At 46.5% G+C, this 14,599-nt stretch overlaps 2 non-coding genes and 23 pseudogenes across 2 annotated transcripts; 12 read left to right on the top strand and 13 right to left on the bottom strand.

The window, feature by feature from the left end:
• The first annotated feature begins 268 nt into the window (after nt 1–268).
• LOC148245109 (5S ribosomal RNA) lies at nt 269–387 on the top strand (annotated as a pseudogene).
• Nucleotides 388–853: 466 nt separating this feature from the next.
• LOC148245108 (5S ribosomal RNA) lies at nt 854–972 on the top strand (annotated as a pseudogene).
• A 559-nt stretch (nt 973–1,531) lies between these two features.
• Nucleotides 1,532–1,650, top strand: LOC148245107 (5S ribosomal RNA; annotated as a pseudogene).
• Nucleotides 1,651–2,171: 521 nt separating this feature from the next.
• LOC148245106 (5S ribosomal RNA) lies at nt 2,172–2,290 on the top strand (annotated as a pseudogene).
• A 202-nt stretch (nt 2,291–2,492) lies between these two features.
• On the top strand, nt 2,493–2,610 carry LOC148245105 (5S ribosomal RNA; annotated as a pseudogene).
• Nucleotides 2,611–3,169: 559 nt separating this feature from the next.
• Nucleotides 3,170–3,287, top strand: LOC148245104 (5S ribosomal RNA; annotated as a pseudogene).
• A 531-nt stretch (nt 3,288–3,818) lies between these two features.
• Nucleotides 3,819–3,937, top strand: LOC148245103 (5S ribosomal RNA; annotated as a pseudogene).
• Nucleotides 3,938–4,498: 561 nt separating this feature from the next.
• LOC148245102 (5S ribosomal RNA) lies at nt 4,499–4,617 on the top strand. Its single transcript, XR_015814373.1, has one exon. It is a non-coding gene; the product is annotated as a 5S ribosomal RNA (ribosomal RNA).
• Nucleotides 4,618–5,175: 558 nt separating this feature from the next.
• On the top strand, nt 5,176–5,294 carry LOC148245101 (5S ribosomal RNA; annotated as a pseudogene).
• An 878-nt stretch (nt 5,295–6,172) lies between these two features.
• Nucleotides 6,173–6,291, top strand: LOC148245100 (5S ribosomal RNA; annotated as a pseudogene).
• A 207-nt stretch (nt 6,292–6,498) lies between these two features.
• On the top strand, nt 6,499–6,617 carry LOC148245099 (5S ribosomal RNA; annotated as a pseudogene).
• Nucleotides 6,618–6,826: 209 nt separating this feature from the next.
• On the top strand, nt 6,827–6,945 carry LOC148245098 (5S ribosomal RNA; annotated as a pseudogene).
• Nucleotides 6,946–8,125: 1,180 nt separating this feature from the next.
• Nucleotides 8,126–8,244, bottom strand: LOC148245097 (5S ribosomal RNA; annotated as a pseudogene).
• A 205-nt stretch (nt 8,245–8,449) lies between these two features.
• Nucleotides 8,450–8,568, bottom strand: LOC148245096 (5S ribosomal RNA; annotated as a pseudogene).
• Nucleotides 8,569–8,773: 205 nt separating this feature from the next.
• Nucleotides 8,774–8,892, bottom strand: LOC148245095 (5S ribosomal RNA; annotated as a pseudogene).
• A 205-nt stretch (nt 8,893–9,097) lies between these two features.
• LOC148245094 (5S ribosomal RNA) lies at nt 9,098–9,216 on the bottom strand (annotated as a pseudogene).
• A 562-nt stretch (nt 9,217–9,778) lies between these two features.
• LOC148245093 (5S ribosomal RNA) lies at nt 9,779–9,897 on the bottom strand (annotated as a pseudogene).
• A 209-nt stretch (nt 9,898–10,106) lies between these two features.
• Nucleotides 10,107–10,225, bottom strand: LOC148245092 (5S ribosomal RNA; annotated as a pseudogene).
• A 204-nt stretch (nt 10,226–10,429) lies between these two features.
• LOC148245091 (5S ribosomal RNA) lies at nt 10,430–10,548 on the bottom strand (annotated as a pseudogene).
• A 562-nt stretch (nt 10,549–11,110) lies between these two features.
• Nucleotides 11,111–11,229, bottom strand: LOC148245090 (5S ribosomal RNA; annotated as a pseudogene).
• Nucleotides 11,230–11,433: 204 nt separating this feature from the next.
• On the bottom strand, nt 11,434–11,552 carry LOC148245089 (5S ribosomal RNA; annotated as a pseudogene).
• A 796-nt stretch (nt 11,553–12,348) lies between these two features.
• LOC148245088 (5S ribosomal RNA) lies at nt 12,349–12,467 on the bottom strand (annotated as a pseudogene).
• A 558-nt stretch (nt 12,468–13,025) lies between these two features.
• On the bottom strand, nt 13,026–13,144 carry LOC148245087 (5S ribosomal RNA). Its single transcript, XR_015815820.1, has one exon. It is a non-coding gene; the product is annotated as a 5S ribosomal RNA (ribosomal RNA).
• Nucleotides 13,145–13,351: 207 nt separating this feature from the next.
• On the bottom strand, nt 13,352–13,470 carry LOC148245086 (5S ribosomal RNA; annotated as a pseudogene).
• Nucleotides 13,471–13,674: 204 nt separating this feature from the next.
• On the bottom strand, nt 13,675–13,793 carry LOC148245085 (5S ribosomal RNA; annotated as a pseudogene).
• Between the last annotated feature and the right edge of the window lie 806 nt (nt 13,794–14,599).

The following is a 14,599-nucleotide window of genomic DNA, read 5'->3' as shown; positions in this document are numbered from 1 at the left end:
GTGACCTCATGCGAAGTCCTTATATTTCACCTATTTTCTTAGGAAGTCCTCGTGTTGCACCCATTTTTTTGCAGATGATTCTTTCGACGTTACGCGCGACTTGAATTATGGTCGTCAGGTTTATTCGCCAATGTGAGTCACGGCACCGTAGCATTTTACTTGATATTAGAACGAGCACGGGAGGTGCAGTGCACACGCACAAGAAAACAAATGATGGGAGGGGGAAGAAAGGAGAAGGAATTTATGTATTTGCAGCGCAACATTAAACAGGTGCGATCATACTAGCACTAATGCACCGTATCCCATCAGAACTCCGCAGTTAAGTGTGCTTGGGTGAGAGTAGTACTCGGATAAGTGACCTCCTGGGAAGTCCTCGTGTCGCACTAATTTTTTTTTCAAACGGGTCGTTCGACGTTACGCGCGACTGGAACTAGGGTCCACGTGTTTTTACGCAAATGTGAGTCAAGAAGCAGGGGCATTTTAATCGATATTAGAACGAGAAGGAGAGATGCAGAGTGCACGCACAAGGAAACAAATGACGGGAGGGGGGATGGAGGGAGAAAAAGTGTTTGTATTTGCAGCGCCGAATGAAACATGAGCAATCATACCAGCACCAATACAACGGATTCTATCAGAACTCCGCAAGTTAAGGGTGCTTGGGCGAGAGTAGCATTAGGATGGGTGACCTCCTGCGAAGTCCTTATATTTCACCAATTTTTTTGCAGATGATTCTTTCGACGATACACGGGACTTTAATTATGGTCCTCAGATTTATTCGCAAATGTGAGTCACAGCACCGTAGCATTTTACTTGATATTAGAACGAGCTCGGTAGGTGCAGTGCGGAATTAAACGGGTGCGATCATACCATCACTAATGCACCGGATCCCATCAGAACTCCGCAGTTAACTGTGCTTGGACGAGAGTAGTTCTCGGATGGGTGACCTCCTGGGAAGTCCTCGTGTCGCACCAATTTTTTTTTACACGGGTAATTCGACGTTACGCTCGACTGGAACTGGGGTCCGCTGGTTTCTACGCAATTGTGAGTCAAGAAGCAAGGGCATTTTAATCGATATTTGAACGAGAACGAGAGGTGCAGTGCGCACGCACAAGGAAACAAATGACGGGAGGGGGAAGAAAGGAGAAGGAGTTTATGTATTTGCAACGCGAAATGAAACAGGTGCGATCATACCAGCACTAATGCAACGGATTCTATTAGAACTCCGTAGGTAAGGGTGCTTGGGCGAGAGTAGTACTAGCATGGGTTACCTCCTGCGAAGTCCTTATATTTCACCCATTTTCTTGTGAAGTCCTCGTTTTGCACCCATTTTTTTGCAGATGATTCTTTCGACATTACGCGCGACTTGAATTATGGTCCTCAGGTTTATTCGCAAATATGAGTCACGGTACTGTAGCATTTTACTTGATATTAGAACGAGAACGGGAAGTGCAGTGCGCACGCACAAGGAAACAAATGACGGGAGGGGGAAGAAAGGGGAATGAGTTTATATATTTGCAGCGCAAAATTAAACAGGTGCGATCATACCAGCACTAATGTACCGGATCCCATCAGAACTACGCAGTGAAGTGTGCTTGGGTGAGATTAGTACTCGGATGGGTGACCTCCTGGGAAGTCCTCGTGTCGCACCAATTTTTTTTCAGACGGGTCGTTCGACGTTACGCGCGACTGGAACTAGGGTCCGCTGGTTTATACGCAAATGTGAGTCAAGAAGCAGGGGCATTTTAATCGATATTAGAACGAGAAGGAGAGGTGAAGTGTGAACGCACAAGGAAACAAATGACGGAGGGGGAAGAGGGGAGAAGGTGTGTATGTATTTGCAGCGCGAAATTAAACAGGTGCGATCGTACCAGCACTAAAGCCCCGGATCCCATCAGAACTCCGCAGTTAGGTGTGTTTGGGCGAGAGTATTACTCGGAAGGGTGACCTCTTGGGAAGTCCTTATATTTCACCCATTTTCTTGTGAAGTCCTCGTGTTGCACCCATTTTTTTGCAGATGATTCTTTCGACGTTACGCGCGACTTGAATTATGGTCCTCAGGTTTATTCGCAAATGTGAGTCACGGCGCTGTAGCATTTTACTTGATATTAGAACGAGAACGGGAGGGGGAAGAAATGGTAATGAGTTTATGTATTTGCAGCGCGAAATTAAACAGGTGCGATCATACCAGCACTAATGCACCGGATCCCATCAGAACTCCGCAGTGAATTGTGCTTGGGCGAGATTAGTACTCGGATGGGTGACCTCCTGGGAAGTCCTCGTGTCGCACAAATTTTTTTTTAGACTGGTCGTTCGACGTTACGCGCGTCTGGAACTAGGGTCCGCTGGTTTATACGCAAATGTGAGTCAAGAAGCAGGGGCATTTTAATCGATATTAGAACGAGAATGAGAGGTGAAGTGTGAACGCACAGGGAAACAAATGACGGGAGGGGGAAGAAAGGAGGAGTGTATGTATTTGCAGCGCGAAATTAAAGAGGTGCGATCATAGCAGCACTGAAGCCCCGGATCCCATCAGAACTCCGCAGTTAAGTGTGCTTGGCGAGAATAGTACTCTGATGGGTGACCACCTGGGAAGCCCTCATGTTGCACCTATTTTTTTTCGGATGGGTTGTTCGACGTTACGCGCGAATGAAATTATAAACCGCTGGTTCATTTGCAAAGGTGAGTCACGGTGCCGGGGCATATTACTTGATATTAGAACGAGAAAGAGAGATGCAGAGTGCACGCACAAGGAAACAAATGACGGGAGGGGGGATGGGAGGAGAAAGAGTATGTATTTGCAGTGCAGAATGAAACATGAGGGATCATACTAGCACTAATGCAACGGATTCTATCAGAACTCCGCAGTTAAGGGTTCTTGGGCGAGAAAAGTACTCGGATGGGTGACCTCCTGCGAAGTCCTTATATTTCACCCATTTTCTTGGGAGGTCGTCGTGTTGCACCCATCTTTTTGCAGATGATTCTTTCGACGTTACGCGCGACTTGATTTATGGTCCGCAGGTTTATTCGCAAATGTGAGTCACGGAGCCGTGGCATTTTACTTGATATTAGAACGAGTACGGGAGGTGCAGTGCGCACGCACAAGGAAACAAATGACGGGAGGAGGAAGAAAAGAGAAAGAGTGTATGTATTTGAAGCGCAAAGTTAAACAAGTGGCATTATACCAGTACTAATGCACTGGATCCCATCAGAACTCTGCAGTTAAGCGTGCTTGGGTTAGAGTAGTACTCGGATGGGTGACCTCTTGGGAAGTCCTCGTATCGCAACAATTTTTTTTCAGATGGGTCGTTCGACGTTACGCACGACTGGAACTATGGTCCGCTGGTTTATACGCAAATGTGAGTCAAGAATCAGGGGCATTTTAATCGATATTAGAACGAGAAGGAGAGGTGCAGTGTGAACGCACAAGGAAACAAATGATTGGAGGGGGGAGGGAAGAAGGAGTGTATGTATTTTCAGCACGAAATTAAACAGGTGCGGTCACACCAGCACAAATGCACCGGATCCCATCAGAACTCTACAGTTAAGTGTGCTTTGGCAAAAGTAGTACAATAATGCGTTACCTCTTGGGAAGTTCTCGTTTTACACCCATTTTCTTTTTTTCAGATGTGCAGTTCGACGTTACGCGCGACTTTAATTATGGTCCGCAGATTTATTCGCAAATGTGAGTCACGACGCCATGGCATTTTACTTGATATTTGAACGACAACGAGAGGTGCAGTGCGCACGCACAAGGAAACAAATGACGGGAGGGGGAATAAAGGTGAAGGATTTTATGTATTTGCAGCGCAAAATTAAACAGTTGCTATCATACCAGCACTAATGCACCGGATCCCATCAGAACTCCGCAGTTAAGTTTGCTTGGGCGAGAGTAGTACTCGGATGGGTGACCTCCTAGGAAGTCCTCTTGTCGTATTAATTTTTTTTTCAGACGGGTCATTCGACGTTACGCGCGACAAGAACTAGGGTCCACTGGTTTATAAGCAAATGTGAGTCAAGAAGCAGGGGCATTTTAATCGATATTAGAACGAAAAGGAGAGATGCAGAGTGCAGGCACAAAGAAATAAATGACGGGAGGGGGGATGGAGGGAGAAAAAGTGTATGTATTTGCAGCGCAGAATAAAACATGAGCAATCGTACCAGCACGAATGCAACAGATTCTATCAGAAATCCGCAAGTTATGGGTGCTTGGGCGAGAGTAGCACTAGGATGGGTGACCTCCTGCGAAGTCCTTATATTTCACCCATTTTCTTTGGAAGTCCTCGTGTTGCACCCATTTTTTTGCAGATGATTCTTTCGACGATAAGTGCGACTTGAATGATGGTCCTCAGGTTCATTCACAAATGTGAGTCACGGCACCTTAGCATTTTATTGATATTAGAACGAGCACGGGAGGTGCAGTGCGCACGCACAAGGAAACAAATGACGGGAGGGGGAAGAAAGGAGAAGGAGTTTATGTATTTGCAGTGCAGAATTAAACGGGTGCGATCATACCAGCACTAAAGCACCGGATCCCATCAGAACTCTGCAGTTAAGAGTGCTTGGGCGAGAGTAGTACTCGGATGGGTGACCTCTTGGGAAGTTCTCGTGTCACACCAATTTTTTTTCAGACGGGTCGTTCGACGTTACGCGCGACTGGAACTAGGGTCCGCTGGTTTATACGCAAATGTGAGTCAAGAAGCAGGGGCATTTTAAACGATATTAGAACGAGAAGGAGAGGTGCAGTGTGAACGCACAAGGAAATAATTGATGGGAGGGGGAGGGAAGGAGAAGGAGTGTATGTATTTTTAGCGCGAAATGAAACAGGTGCGATCATACCACACTAATGCAATGGATTCTATCAGAACTCCGTAGGTAAGGGTGCTTGGGCGAGAGTAGTACTAACATGGGTTACCTCCTGCGAAGTCCTTATATTTCACCCATTTTCTTGTGAAGTTCTCGTGTTGCACCCATTTTTTTGCAGATGATTCTTTCGACGTTACGCGCGACTTGAATTATGGTCCTCAGGTTTATTCACAAATGTGAGTCACGGTGCTGTAGCATTTTACTTGATATTAGAATGAGAACGGGAGGTTTAGCGCGCACGAACAAGGAAACAAATGACGGGAGGAGGAAGAAAAGAGAAGGAGTGTATGTATTTGCAGCGCAAAACTAAACAGGTGCGGTCTTACCAGCACTAAAGCCCCGGATCCCATCAGAACTCTGCAGTTAATTGTGCTTGGGCGAGAGTAGTACTCGGATGGGTGACCTCCTGGGAAGTCCTCGTGTCGCACCAATTTTTTTTCAGACGGGTCGTTCGACGTTACGCGCGACTGAAACTAGGGTCCGCTGGTTTATACGCAAATGTGAGTCAAGAAGCAGGGGCATTTTAATCGATATTAGAACCAGAAGGATAGGTGCAGTGTGAACGCACAAGGAAACAATTGATGGGAGGGGGAGGGAAGGAGAAGGAGTGTATGTATTTTCAGCACGAAATGAAACAAGTGCGATCATACCATCACTAATGCAACGGATTCTATCAGAACTCTGTAGGTAAGGGTGCTTTGGCGAGAGTAGTACTAGCATGGCTTACCTCCTGCGAAGTCCTTATATTTCACCCATTTTCTTGGGAGGTCCTCGTGTTGCACCCATGTTTTTGCCGATGATTCTTTCGACGTTACGTGCGACTTGATTTATGGTCCGCAGGTTTATTTCCAAATGTGAATCACGGCGCTGTGGCATTTACTTGATATTAGAACGAGTACAGAAGGTGCAGTGCGCACGCACAAGGAAACAAATGACGGATGAGGAAGAAAAGAGAATAAGTGTATGTATTTATAGTGCAAAATTAAACAAGCGGCATCATACCAGCACTAATGCACTGGATCCTATCAGTACTCTGCAGTTAATTGTGCTTTGGCGAGAGTAGTACTCGGATGGGTGACCTCTTAGGAGGTCCTCGTATCGCAACAATTTTTTTTTAGATGGTTCGTTCGACGTTACGCGCGACTGGAACTATGGTCCGCTGGTTTATACGCAAATGTGAGTCAAGAATAAGGGGCATTTTAATCGATATTAGAACGAGAAGGAGAGGTGCAGTGTGAACGCACAAGGAAACAAATGATGGGAGGGGGGGAGGGAAGAACTCGTATGTATTTTCAGCACGAAATTAAACAGGTGCGGTCACACCAGCACAAATGCACCGGATCCCATCAGAACTCCGCAGTTAAGTGTGCTTTGGCGAAAGTAGTACAATGATGGGTTACCTCCTGGGAGGTTCACGTGTTGAACCCATTTTTTTTTTCAGATGTGCCGTTCGACGTTACGCGCGATTTTAATTATGGTCCACAGATATATTTGCAAATGTGAGTCACGGCGCCGTGGCATTTTACCTGATATTTGAACGAGAACGAGAGGTGTAGTGCGCATGCACAAGGAAACAAATGACGGGAGGGGGAAGAAAGGAGAAGGAGTTTATGTATTTGCAGCGCGAAATTAAACAGGTGCGATCATACCAGCACAAATGCACCGGATCCCATCAGAACTCTGCAGTTAAGTGTGCTTTGGGGAAAGTATTACAATGATGGGTTACCTCGTGGGAAGTTCTCGTGTTGCACCCATTTTCTTTTTTTCAGATGTGCCGTTCGATGTTACGCGCGACTTTAATTATGGTCCGCAGATTTATTCGCAAATGTGAGTCACGGCACCGTGACATTTTACTTGATATTTGAACGAGAACGAGAGGTGCAGTGCGCACGCACAAGGAAACAAATGACGGGAGGGGGAAGAAAGGGGAAGGAAATTATGTATTTGCAGCGAAAAATTTAACAGGTGCGATCATACTAGCATTAATGCACCGTATCCCATCAGAACTCCGCAGTGAAGTGTGCTTGGGCGAGAGTAGTACTCGGATGGGTGACCTCCTGGGAAGTCCTCGTGTCGTACTAATTTTTTTTTTAGACGGGTCGTTCGACGTTACGCGTAACTGGAACTAGGGCCCCCTGGTTCATACGCAAATGTGAGTCAAGAAGAATGGGCATTTTAATCGATATTAGATCGAGAAGGAGAGATGCAGAGTGCACGCAAAAGGAAACAAATGACGGGAGGGGGGATGGAGGGAGAAAAAGTGTATGTATTTGCAGCGCAGAATGAAACATGAGCAATCATACCAGCACCAATGCGACGGATTCTATCAGAACTCCGCAAGTTAAGGGTGCTTGGACGAGAGTAGAACTAGGATGGGTGACCTCCTGCAAAGTCCTTATATTTCACCAATTTTCTTAGGAAGTCCTCGTGTTGCACCCATTTTTTTGCAGATGATTCTTTCGACGATATGCGCGACTTGAATTATGGTCGTCAGGTTTATTCGCAAATGTGAGTCACGGCACCGTAGCATTTTACTTGATATTAGAACGAGCACGGGAGGTGCAGTGCGCACGCACAAGGAAACAAATGACGGGAGGGGGAAGAAAGGAGAAGGAATTTATGTATTTGAAGCGCGGAATTAAACGAGTGGGATCATACCAGCACTAATGCACCTGCATTAATGCTGGTATGATCGCACCCGTTTAATTTTGCGCTGCAAATACATATACTCCTTCTCCTTTCTTCCCCCTCCCGTCATTTGTTTCCCTGTGCGTGCGCACTGCACCTCCCGTGCTCGTTCTAATATCAAGTAAAATGCTACGGTGCCGTGACTCACATTTGCGAATAAACCTGAGGACCATAATTCAAGTCGCGCGTATCGTAGAAAGAATCATCTGCAAAAAAATGGGTGCAACACGAGGACTTCTTAAGAAAATGGGTGAAATATAAGGACTTCGCAGGAGGTCACCCATCCTAGTGCTACTCTCGCCCAAGCACCCTTAACTTGCGGAGTTCTGATAGAATCCGTTGCATTGGTGCTGGTATGATTGCTCATGTTTCATTCTGCGCTGCAAATACATACACTTTTTCTCCCTCCATCCCCCCTCCCGTCATTTGTTTCCTTGTGCGTGCACTCTGCATCTCTCCTTCTCGTTCTAATATCGATTAAAATGCCCCTGCTTCTTGACTCATATTTGCGTATAAACCAGTGGACCCTAGTTCCAGTCGCGCGTAACGTCGAACGACCCGTCTGAAAAAAAAATTAATGCGACAGTAGGACTTCCAAGGAGGTCACCCATTCAAGTACTACTCTCGCCCAAGCACACTTAACTGCGGAGTTCTGATGGGATCCGGTGCATTAGTGCTGGTATGATCGCACCTGTTTAATTTCGCGCTGCAAATACATAAACTCCTTCTCCTTTCTTCCCCCTCCCATCATTTGTTTCCTTGTGCGTGCACTCTGCATCTCTCTTTATCGTTCTAATATCCAGTAATATTCCCCGGCACCGTGACTCACCTTTGCAAATAAACCAGCGGTTTATAATTCAGTTCGCGCGTAACATCGAACAACCCATCCGAAAAAAAATAGGTGCAACACGAGGGCTTCCCCGGTGGTCACCCATCCGAGTACTACTCTCGCCCAAGCACACTTACCTGCGGAGTTCTGATGGGATCCGGGGCTTTAGTGCTGCTTTGATCGCACCTCTTTAATTTCGCTCTGCAAATACATACACTCCTTCTCCTTCCCTCCCCCTCCCATCAAATGTTTCCTTGTGCGTTCACACTGCACCTCTCTTTCTCGTTCTAATATCGATTAAAATGCCCCTGCTTCTTGACTCACATTTGCGTATAAACCAGCGGACCCTAGTTCCAGTCCTGCGTAACGTCAAATGACCCGTCTGAAAAAAAATTGGTGTGACACGAGGACTTCCCAGGAGGTCACCCATCCGAGTACTACTCTCGCCCAAGCACACATAACTGCGGAGTTCTGATGGGATCCGGTGCATTAGTGCTGGTATGATCGCACCTGTTTCATTTTGTGCTGAAAATACATACACGCCTTCTCCTTCCCTCCCCCTCCCATCAATTGTTTCCTTATGCGTTCACACTGCACCTCTCCTTCTCGTTCTAATATCGATTAAAATGCCCCTGCTTCTTGACTCACATTTGCGTATAAACCAGCGGACCCTAGTTCCAGTCGCGTGTAACGTCGAACAACCTGTCTGAAAAAAAATTGGTGCGACACGAGGACTTCCCAGGAGATCACCCATCCGAGTACTACTCTCGCCCAAGCACACTTAACTGCGTAGTTCTGATGGGATCCGGTGCATTAATGCTGGTATGATCGCACCCGTCTAATTCCACGCTGCAAATACATAAACTCCTTCTCCATTCTTCCCCCTCCCGTCATTTGTTTCCTTGTGCGTGCGCACTGCACCTCCTGTGCTCGTTCTAATATCAAATAAAATGCTACGGTGCCATGACTCACATTTGCGAATAAACCTGAGGACCATATTCCAAGTCGCGCGTATCGTTGAAAGAATCATCTGCAAAAAAATGGGTGCAACACGAGGACTTCCTAAGAAAATGGGTGAAATATAAGGACTTCGCAGGAAGTCACCCAACCTAGTGCTACTCTCGCCCAAGCACCTTTAACTTGCAGAGTTCTGATAGAATCCGTTGCATTGGTGCTGGTATGATTGCTCATGTTTCATTCTGCGCTGCAAATACATATACTTTTTCTCCCTTCATCCCCCCTCCCGTCATTTGTTTCCTTGTGCGTGCAGTCTGCATCTCTCTTTCTCGTTCTAATATCGATTAAAATGCCCCTGCTTCTTGACTCACATTTGCGTATAAACCAGTGGACCCTTGTTCCAGTTGCGCGTAACGTCGAACGACCCGTCTGAAAAAAAAATTAGTGCGACACGAGGACTTCCCAAGAGGTAACCCATCCGAGTACTACTCTCGCCCAAGCACACTTAACTGCGGAGTTCTGATGGGATCCGGTGCATTACTGCTGGTATGATTGCACCTCTTTAATTTCGCGCTGCAAATACATAAATTCCTTCTCCTTTCTTCCCCCTCCCGTCATTTGTTTCCTTGTGCGTGCGCACTGCACCTTTCGTTCTCGCTCAAATATCAAGTAAAATTCCACGGCGCCGTGACTCACATTTGCGAATAAATCTGCGGACCATAATTAAAGTCGCGCGTAACGTCGAATGGCACATCTGAAAAAAAGAAAATGGGTGCAACACGAGAACTTCCCAGGAGGTAACCCATCATTGTACTACTTTCGCCAAAGCACACTTAACTGCGGAGTTCTAATGGGATCCGGTGCATTTGTGCTGGTGTGACCGCACCTGTTTAATTTCGTGCTGAAAATACATACACTCCTTCTTCCCTTCCCCCCTCCCATCATTTGTTTCCTTGTGCATTCACACTTCACCTCTTATTCTCGTTCTAATATCGATTAAAATGCCCCTGCTTCTTGACTCACATTTGCGTATAAACCAGCGGACCCTAGTTCCAGACGCGCGTAATGTCGAACGACCCGTCTGAAAAAAAATTGGTGCGACACGAAGACTTCCCAGGAGGTCACCCATCCGAGTACTAATCTCGCCCAAGCACACTTCACTGCGGAGTTCTGATTGGATCCGGTGCATTAGTGCTGGTTTGATCGCACCTCTTTAATTTTGCGCTGCAAATACATAAACTCATTCCCCTTTCTTCCCCCTCCCGTCATCTGTTTCCTTGTGCGTGCGCACTTCACCTCCCATTCTCGTTCTAATATCAAGTAAAACGCTACAGCGCCGTGACTCACATTTGCGAATAAACTTGAGGATCATAATTTAAATCGCGCGTAACGTCGAAAGAATCATCTGCAAAAAAATGGGTGCAACACGAGGACTTCACAAGAAAATGGGTGAAATATCAGGACTTCGCAGGAGGTAACCCATGCTAGTACTACTCTCGCCCAAGCACCCTTACCTACGGAGTTCTGATAGAATCCGTTGCATTAATGCTGGTATGATCGTACTTGTTTCATTTCGCGCTGCAAATACATACACTCCTTCTCCTTTCTTCCCCCTCCCGTCATATGTTTCCTTGTGCGTGCGCACTGCACCTCTCGTTCTCGTTCAAATATCAAGTAAAATGCCACGGCGCCGTGGCTCACATTTGCGAATAAATCTGCGGACCATAATTAAAGTCACGCGTAACGTTGAGCGGCACATCTGAAAAAAAAAAAAGGGTGCAACACGAGAACTTCCCAGGAGGTAACCCATCATTGTACTACTTTCGCCAAAACACACTTAACTGCGGAGTTCTGATGGGATCCGGTGCATTTGTGCTGGTGTGACCGCACCTGTTTAATTTCGTGCTGAAAATACATACACTCCTTCTTCCCTCCCCCCCTCCCATCATTTGTTTCCTTGTGCGTTCATACTGCACCTCTCCTTCTCGTTCTAATATCGATTAAAATGCCCCTGATTCTTGACTCACATTTGCGTATAAACCAGCAGACCCTAGTTCCAGTCGCGCGTAACGTCGAATGACCCGTCTGAAAAAAAATTGGTGCGACACGAGGACTTCCCAGGAGGTCACCCATCCGAATACTATTCTCGCCCAAGCACACTTAACTGTTGAGTTCTGATGGGATCTAGTGCATTAGTACTGGTATGATCGCACCCGTTTAATTTCGCGCTGCAAATACATAAACTCCTTCTCCTTTCTTCCCCATCCCGTCATTTGTTCCCTTGTGCGTGCGCACTGCACCTCCCGTGCTCGTTCTAATATCAAGTAAAATACTACGGTGTCGTGACTCACATTTGCGAATAAACCTGAGGACCATAATTCAAGTCACGCGTATCGTCGAAAGAATCATCTGCAAAAAAATGGGTGCAACACGAGGACTTCCTAAGAAAATGGGTGAAATATAAGGACTTCGCAGGAGGTCACCCATCCTAGTGCTACTCTCGCCCAAGAACTCTTAACTTGCGGAGTTCTGATAGAACCCGTTGCATTGGTGCTGGTTTGATAGCTCATGTTTCATTCTGCGCTGCAAATACATACACTTTTTCTCCCTCCATCCCCCCTCCCTTCATTTGTTTCCTTGTGCGTGCACTCTGCATCTCTCTTTTTCATTCTAATATAAAGTAATATGCCCCGGCACCGTGACTCACCTTTGCAAATGAACCATGCTAGTACTACTCTCGCCCAAGCACCCTTACCTACGGAGTTCTGATAGAATCCGTTGCATTAGTGCTGGTATGATCGCACCTGTTTCATTTCGTGCTGAAAATACATACACTCATTCTCCTTTCTTCCCCCTCCCGTCATTTGTTTCCTTGTGCGTTCACACTGCACCTCTCATTCTCGTTCCAATATCGATTTAAATGCCCCTGCTTCTTGACTCACATTTGCGTATAAACCATTGGACCCTAGTTCCAGTCGCGCGTAACGTTGAACGACCCGTCTGAAAAAAAATTGGTGCGACACGAAGACTTCCCAAGAGGTCACCAATCCGAGTACTACTCTCGCCAAAGCACACTTAACTGCGGAGTTCTGATGGGATCCGGTGCATTAATGCTGGTATGATCGCACCCGTTTAATTTTGCGCTTCAAATACATATACTCCTTCTCCTTTCTTCCCCCTCCCGTCATTTGTTTCCTTGTGCGTGCGCACTGCACCTCCCGTGCTCGTTCTAATATCTAGTAAAATACTACGGTGTCGTGACTCACATTTGCGAATAGACATGAGGACCATAATTCAAGTCGCGCGTAATGTCGAAAGGATCATCTGCAAAAAAATGGGTGCAACACGAGAACTTCACAAGAAAATGGGTGAAATATAAGGACTTCGCAGGAGGTAACCCATGCTAGTACTACTCTCGCCCAAGCACCCTTACCTACGGAGTTCTGATAGAATCCGTTACATTAGTGCTGGTATGATCGCACCTGTTTCATTTCGTGCTGAAAATACATACACTCCTTCTCCTTCCCTCCCCCTGCCATCAATTGTTTCCTTATGCGTTCACACTGCACCTCTCTTTCTCGTTCTATTATCGATTAAAATGCCCCTGCTTCTTGACTCACATTTGCGTATAAACCAGCGGACCCCAATTCCAGTCGCGCGTAACGTCGAACGACCCGTCTGAAAAAAATTGGTGCGACACGAGGACTTCCCAAGAGGTCACCCATCCGAGTACTACTCTCGCCCAAGCACACTTAACTGCGGAGTTCTGATGGGATCCGGTGCATTAATGCTGGTATGATCGCACCCGTTTAATTCAGCGCTGCAAATACATAAACTCCTTCTCCTTTCTTCCCCCTCCCGTCATTTGTTTCCTTGTGCGTGCGCACTGCACCTCTCGTTCTCGTTCAAATATCAGGTAAAATGCCACGGCGCCGTGACTCATGTTTGCGAATAAATCTGCGGACCATAATTAAAGTCGCGCGTAATGTCGAACGGCACATCTGAAAAAAAAAATGGGTGCAACACGAGAACCTCCCAGGAGGTACCCCATCATTGTACTACTTTCGCCAAAGCACACTTAACTGCGGAGTTCTGATGGGATCCGGTGCATTTGTGCTGGTGTGACCGCACCTGTTTAATTTCGTGTTGAAAATACATACACTCCTTCTTCCCTCCCCCCCTTCCATCATTTATTTCCTTGTGCGTTCACACTGCACATCTCCTTCTCGTTCTAATATCGATTAAAATGCCCCTGATTCTTGACTCACATTTTCGTATAAGCCAGCGGACCATAGTTCCAGTCACGCGTAACGTCGAACGACCCATCTGAAAAAAAATTGTTGCGATAGGAGGACTTCCCATGAGGTCACCCACCCGAGTACTACTCTCGCCCAAGCACACTTAACTGCGGAGTTCTGATGGGATTCGGTGCATTAGTGCTGGTATGATCGCACCTGTTTAATTTCGCGCTGCAAATAGATAAACTCCTTCTCCTTTCTTCCCCCTCCCGTCATTTGTTTCCTTGTGCGTGCGCACTGCACCTCTCGTTCTCATTCAAATATCAAGTAAAATGCCACAACGCCGTGACTCACATTTGCGAAAAAATCTGCGGACCATAATTAAAGTCGCGCGTAACGTCGAACGGCACATCTGAAAAAAGGAAAATGGGTGCAACACGAGAACTTCCCATGAGGTAACCCATCATTGTACTACTTTCGCTAAAGCACACTTAACTGCAGAGTTCTGATGGGATCCAGTGCATTAGTACTGGTATGATGCCACTTGTTTAATTTTGCGCTTCAAATACATACACTCCTTCTCTTTTCATCATCCTCCCGTCATTTGTTTCCTTGTGCGTGCGCACTGCACCTCCCGTACTCGTTCTAATATCAAGTAAAATGCCACGGCGCCGTGACTCACATTTGCGAATAAACCTGCGGACCATAAATCAAGTCGCGCGTAACGTCGAAAGAATCATCTGCAAAAAGATGGGTGCAACACGAGAACCTCCCAAGAAAATGGGTGAAATATAAGGACTTCGCAGAAGGTCATCCATCCGAGTACTTTTCTCGCCCAAGCACCCTTAACTGCGGAGGTCTGATAGAATCCGTTGCATTAGTGCTGGTATGATCCCTCATGTTTCATTCTGCACTGCAAATACATATACTCTTTCTCCTCCCATCCCCCCTCCCGTCATTTGTTTCCTTGTGCGTGCACTCTTCATTTCTCTTTCTCGTTCTAATATCAAGTAATATGCCCCGG

The sequence above is a fragment of the Carica papaya genome, chromosome 8, assembly GCF_054855325.1.
Source record: "Carica papaya isolate Zhongbai chromosome 8, ASM5485532v1, whole genome shotgun sequence".
Classification (NCBI taxonomy): Eukaryota; Viridiplantae; Streptophyta; class Magnoliopsida; order Brassicales; family Caricaceae; genus Carica; species Carica papaya.
This window is presented reverse-complemented; position numbering and strand designations above follow the sequence as displayed.